Source organism: Palaemon carinicauda, chromosome 38 (assembly GCF_036898095.1).
Source record: "Palaemon carinicauda isolate YSFRI2023 chromosome 38, ASM3689809v2, whole genome shotgun sequence".
In the NCBI taxonomy this organism is placed as follows: Eukaryota; Metazoa; Arthropoda; class Malacostraca; order Decapoda; family Palaemonidae; genus Palaemon; species Palaemon carinicauda.
Genome location: NC_090762.1, coordinates 48,737,673 through 48,744,721, shown reverse-complemented (window position 1 = coordinate 48,744,721; position 7,049 = coordinate 48,737,673).

Sequence of the window (7,049 nt, the reverse complement as noted above, 5' to 3'; positions counted from 1 at the left end):
CCATGATTACACATTAAAACGAAACCCCGCACCCCCAATAAAAAAAAATTCATTCGTTTGTTCATCAACGAATTGAGTATCGGGTATGGTGATTAATCATAATTTCAAAGTATTTACTTGCTATGAAAATTGTGATCGGTGGTAATTGATTATGCCAACACAATGAGAGAGAGAGAGAGAGAGAGAGAGAGAGAGAGAGAGAGAGAGAGAGAGAGAGAGAGAGAGAGAGAGAGAGAGAGAGCTTTGACTGCACCTTAATAACATTAGTTCGCGTACGCATAAATAAAAATATAATAATGAAAATATCTTTTGAATATTTTCTTAATAGTTTCCCCCTCAACTCCCATAGGATGAGGAATACTCAGCCGACAAGGCCATCTCGTTTTATTGGTATACAAGTGTTATGACTGAAATAGACACACTCGGTTATTCTCTTCTTTTCATCTCTCCTTCTCTCTGCACCTTAGCAGCGACCCGAAACGGTCAGCTAACAATTAAGCAATTGATTAAGACCGATCCCATCTATTAGCCCTCATCTGATCCAAGATTCGAATGCAATACCTTTGCCTTGACAGCTGAGAGAGAGAGAGAGAGAGAGAGAGAGAGAGAGAGAGAGAGAGAGAGAGAGAGAGAGAGAGAGAGAGAGGCTGTAATAAAGTCCAACATTAAGGACGACAAGTCAGGCACCGGTCATTGACACGCAAGTCACCAAAAAACCTTACGCGGCCCTAATGGGACCGAATGGTTTATACCAACACCATTAGAGGGGAGAAGAAGCCTAAGGGGAAATCGTCTACCCCCACTATGGGAATCTGTGGCCTCATTTACCTGTAGGGGTCTGTAGAACCAGTGTTAGTTCAAGGTTTCACATTTTCCTTCGAAAATTAAGAATTTCTGATTTCATGCAATATCAATCTAAATATTAAGTCTTCCCATGTTTTCAAAGTTGGAATGCATTTAATTTTCATTGTTAATTACTTCTCTTGTGATTTCGTTATTTCCTTTCCTCACTGGGCTATTTTTCCCTTTGGAGCCCCTGGGCTTATAAGCATTCTGCTTTTCCAACTAGGGTTGTAGCTTAGCAAGTAATACTAATGATCATATGTCTATCTCTATGTTTTTGTTTATGTTTGTAAATAAACTATTAAGAGAAAATAACGCGACCGAATACATTATCAAACTGGAACAAAACTTGTTCGAGTTAATCTTCGATAATATTCCTCACGACTCTCTCTTTTCTGAATTCTATAAATGGTTCTGACCTAGTTCCATTTCCCTTATGAAAACACAAACAAAACGCTTACGTACAAATAGGTCTCTAAGAAAATATGGCAAAAACACGACAAAATTATCTTTATTGCGTCACCTTCGTTGAGTTTCCTCTATTAGAAAAATTGGATTTCTAAGATTTGGGTCATATGGGCCGGTGTTGGAGCTGGGGAGCCTATTAAGCACCGATGTGCAACAGGTTTGACTCTAAGGGGGAAGAAAGGGATAGTAACAGAGAAAAAGTAAAATGTGAAAATATAGCTGAAGCGAAGAACTCGTATTAAGCTCCTCCGACTCTGAAATTCTACGACTGATATAAATTCGTTTTGTCTCTGTTGGTTAAAGCAGAGTTCACAGGTCCACTACAGCCCTACTATTCCCTTTAACGTTTTATCACATTTGCCAGTTGTCTTGAGACAAAGTCCGTACTGGCGTAGTTCAGCTTAATTAAACACATTTTATTTTCTCAGCGGAAAAGGATTCATAGTCGTGATACAAGCTGCAGTCATAAGACTTCAATCCTGCCATGTCGACTAAGTTACGAGAGTTCACTCCTTAAGCAGAAATGTTCAATGGTAAAATGCATATGCTTTTGTTATTATTATTATCATTATTATTATTATTATTATTATTATTATTTGAGTTTCCTTTCAATTTCCAATTGATTCATGACTTTCTGATTTCTTCTCTCTACGAACTATAATGCTTAAACAATGTTCATTTCTTCGAAGACATAACACAATTATGCCAAATTTTCGTTCATGTTTGTTGACTCGTTTCTGGTCGTGAACGTATCCCGCGAGAGATTTGAGCATAAACTTTTTATAACTCTTGAGTAAGAGTTTTAGCAATTCTAACTTTGTCCAAAATATCTAACAACTAATTACTAACACATTCAACGCCGTGTGGCGCCAAGCAACACCCCCCCCCCCTTACCAGATAACTCTACCTCCAATACCCGTGTCTCTTGCTCTCTCCATCAAATCAACCAAGCCGATTCCTATTTTTTTTATATTCATTCACGTGGACTCTGGTCTTCTCAGTCTTCTAAGCAAATCAACCAAGCCGATTCCTAATCTTCTTTACTTATTTATTCACGTGGACCTTGGTCTTCTCAGTCTTCTAGATCTTTAGCTAGATGAAATTTCTCACTTGAATTTATGATTGTCTACTGATTAGCTGGTGTATGCTGAAACGACCTTATGCCAGCACGGGTCCTTCACAACAGCAGCCTGTAATTGATGGTGATATGGAAGAGTGAATACAGGTCTTCGTGTGGTTACTTTTGAATTCAGACCAACCAACATATGCATCAGAAAATGTTTTGATTTGACACATAAGAAGGAATACCTGTTTCCTTTTGAAGACGCAATTTCTATTTATCTTATTTTCCAATCATAGTGGAATCATCGGCGGCACACATATCCTCGGTCGAGAACTCGAGGTTTCGTACACAGTATATCACTGACATCACAGCCCTATGGACCAAGTAGGTTAAGAGATTTGGAGGAACCTACAGTCTTCAGCTACGTTACCACTGTCTGGTCCCTCTCGGTCCTTGCAAGTGACGGGACAGGGGCGTTCTCTAGGACATTTTGGGACCGCACAATGACCTGCCCCATGCCTTTAAACCTTACAAATATTTTTGTTTTTGTTTGTGTAATGTAACGATAATGAGAGCAAATAAACACCGGAGTCTTTCCACATGGTCAAGGTAGAGAAGCCTTGAAAAAAGCTACCTGTTGATCAGCAATGTCTTATGGGAATTTGATTTTCAATATCTGGGTTTTGAAATTGTTATTCAAGAAAGACAATAAACAATTCAAATTTCAGGACTGATTCAATTTTACGTGTATGCTGACGATTTAAAATATGCATATACTAGCAAAATCATAAAAAAGAGTATAGCTATTTGCTAAAAAGGCTGGGTAAAAAATATTATATTTTCCATCTTCGAAGCAGGAACTTGAAAATGATATTGACAACAGGTTACAGACATGCAATCAAGAGAGAGAGAGAGAGAGAGAGAGAGAGAGAGAGAGAGAGAGAGAGAGAGAGAGAGAGAGCACAAAATGCTTATTATAACTACAATGGAAAATGGCTGTCGGCTAAAAAGGGTGATGAATGCAAGAGTTGATGGGAGAAGTACAAGAGGAAGGCCAAGGTTTGGGTGGATGTATGGAGTGAAGAAAGCTCTGGGTGATAAGGGCATAGATGTGAGAGAGGCAAGAGAGCGTGCTAGAAATAGGAATAAATGCGAGCGATTGTGACGCAGTTCCGGTAGGCGTTGCTGCCTTCCCCGGTCGCCTTGGATGACCGTGGAGGTAGCAGTAGTAGGGGATTCAGCGGTGGATAACGGGGGAGGGTGGGCTGTGGCACCCTAGCAGTACCAGCCGAACTCGGTTGAGTCCCTCGTCAGGCTGGGAGGAGCGTAGAGAGGAAAGCGCCCCCCCCCCCCATTTTTTATTTGTTTGATGTCGGCTACCCCCCAAAATTGGGGGAAGTGCCTTGGTATACGTATGTACATCTCTAGTTGGAAAAGCGAAGGCTTCAACAGGAAAAAAATAGCCAAGTGAGGATATGAAATAAGGAAATAAATAAACTCTTAGAGAAGTAATGAAAAATTATGATAACACACATTTAAGAACAGTAACAGCATTAAAACAAATCTATCATGAATAAACTATAAACCACAAGATGCTCTAGAGCAAATTCTAAAGTTGCACGAATCTAACAAAAATATATCTCTAACGACGAGGACTACACCATTACCCCATTTTCCAGGAATTGCCTGAGCAGACAGTTAGTGCCGTAGGATACCACGCCTCTCGCCTTACTCATTACCAGCAGCGGCACAAAGGAATCAGAGATCCCTCACGTTTATTGTTATCAAGTTTCCTTTGTAGTTAATCTATACATAGGTTGTCAACAACATCTTGGTTTGTAACGATGGATATGATTAAAACTTCTTGCTGGTGCCATTCATCTTTTTCAAGTGGATGTGGCTTGTTAACGTACACTTACATTGAGGAAAATATGGGCAAGAAATCAAAAAAAGGAATATACGCGCTATCTAACAAGAGGTATAGTATAAGTTAAGCTGACAGTTTTCAATGTATATAGTAACTATTTACATTCAACCAATTGAAAGTTCTTAACCAATTTTACCTTGGCATCTATTTAATCTTTTTAAAAAAACACACAACTTAATACCTGCTTACATTTAAAGAGATTCTGCTGCAGTTATTCTTCGCTTTTCTAATATCATTTGGTAGGTAGCATTCTAGATTCGCTTAATTTATATCTTGATAAATACTAGTTAAAAGTCTCACAAATAACATGTTCTCAAAAAGACAAACGATTTAATCATTTTAATGTACTCTGGCTTTATTAGATATTGATGGGATATATATTTTGTCTACGATAACATATCTGTTCAGGTCATGATGATATGTATACTTCGTATTTACTTATATAGATAAAAATAATGCAAATGACTAATTTTACCTTATTAGAACAAGTCAATGTAATTTGGTCATATCCTTATAGGCCTGCACATTTTGTTTTCTATAATATTATTATTATTATTATTATTATTATTATTATTATTATTATTATTATTATTATCATTCTAATTATCATTATCATTATCATTAATATTAATATTAATATTAATATTAATAATATTTTCATTATCATTAATATTAATATTAATATTAATATTGATATTAATATCAATATTATTAATATTATTAATATTAATATTAATATTAATATTATTATCATTATCATTATTACTTGCCAAGCTCCAACCCTATTTGAAAAACACCAAAGATTGTTTTCAAATACAATTATATACCACACGTGTACACACAACCCAATGCATTAGTAAACAAGCATCCCATCAGAAACTGGACGATGTGATATCTTACCGATCTGTCTCTTCCTATTGCTCAAAGGGTAATCACAGAGTGAGTAAAGGCGACCTTGAATCGATATATCCCTAGCTGGGATTAATAACACATTAGATGTGTTTACCTTCCATGTAATTGAGTAAACGCCTTAATTATATTTCCATTTGATACCCGTCTCTTCGTTGATCCATTTCAGCTATCCAATTAAAGTCATTAGGCGCCTGTTTTTAATAGCTTTTTTTTTTTTTTTTTATAATGGATTAGCCCATTTGTGAAGACAGAAGTAGCGTTCTTGGAATCCCAGAGAAATAAATGGAATGCGATGTTATGTAATCTACTCAAAAGGAAAGTTTTTTTTTCAGTAGGCTTAAGGACTATTAATGGCAATAATAATAAGTTTTATGAAATTAACAGTTACATGACTTGAAGAAACTATTAGTTATTTGCACGATATATATGTATCTTTTATTGTGCACAGGATACAGAAGTCCGAGGCAATTAATAATAATAATAATAATAATAATAATAATAATAATAATAATAATAATAATAATAATAATAATAATAACAATTTTTCCAAATATAGATTCAGAAACTGTCTCATATCTTATTGAAATATATTTCCTTATTAGACTCCGCTGAGATTTATTGTTCGAAATCACAGTTTAATGCTATAACGCAAATGATTTGTTGGTATATATATATATATATATATATATATATATATATATATATATATATATATATATATATATATATATATATATATATATATATCACTTGACCAGAGCATAAGAGTTACATCACAAGTATCAATAACGAGAACTTATTGCAAAAAAAAAAAAAAAAAAAAAAAAAAAAAAAAAAAAAAGAATAATTCAATGATTTTTCTTAATGATTTCCCCTTGACGTCATAATGGAATTTCCCATTTAGGCGTATACATTGTAATACAGCGTTCCTTCATCTTGAAAATTTCCAGCGATATCCTCACCCTCCAAACAACGTTGTAGTGTCATTTTAATCTCCATAAATATCGTTTGATATTAACAATCGCAAAGATACAAGAAACAGAAGCAAACTTGTTATGAACTGACGGTCGAGAATGCCTTGATATCCTTTGATTGACCTTCAAGGAATAGTGTTCCGAATTTCTCGGGCACATTTATGAGAGAGAGAGAGAGAGAGAGAGAGAGAGAGAGAGAGAGAGAGAGAGAGGGGGGGGGGGTAGGGGGGTGGGGGGGGGAGGCAAAATACAAAGTAATGCGAGGGCGGTAAAGATAGAATACGGGAGAAAATCAATCTGACGGTGACCCCAGGATGTTAGTCATTTGTCCGCGGAATAGGGTCATCATAGCGACCCCCGACTGCGAATGAGATGAGGTGCCGCGTACCGACACCAGGACGACACGTCGTGCCATTCATCTTGGGCCCAAATGCGGCTCAATTCTCGAGTCCAAACGTGGTTCAATTTGTATTCATTCCGAGAACGCGTCTTTCTTGCGGAGCCGTCGATACCTTGACGGCTGTCTTCTTTTGAAGTGCGAGACACTCGCAAAGGGGGAAGTGCCCGTCCTCGTTGATGGCATATATAAAGAAGTATGCATGTGCTAAAGAACTGATTTTTCTGTACTTTAAGTAATATAAACGTTGGAAATGGGTTCTTGTTCTCAACTTTTCAACCACAATAGGTAATGTACAGTTGGACATGGGATTTCCTAGCACACCTTTCTCTTTAAGGAAGTGTAACCTGTCGTGGCCTTATTCCTTTGTGTAGCTCCGCCCATCACCTCTACCATATCTCTATATACTATATGTCTGGTTACTCACAGCGCAGTAAGGGTGTGACAAGGTACACTTCCTCATTA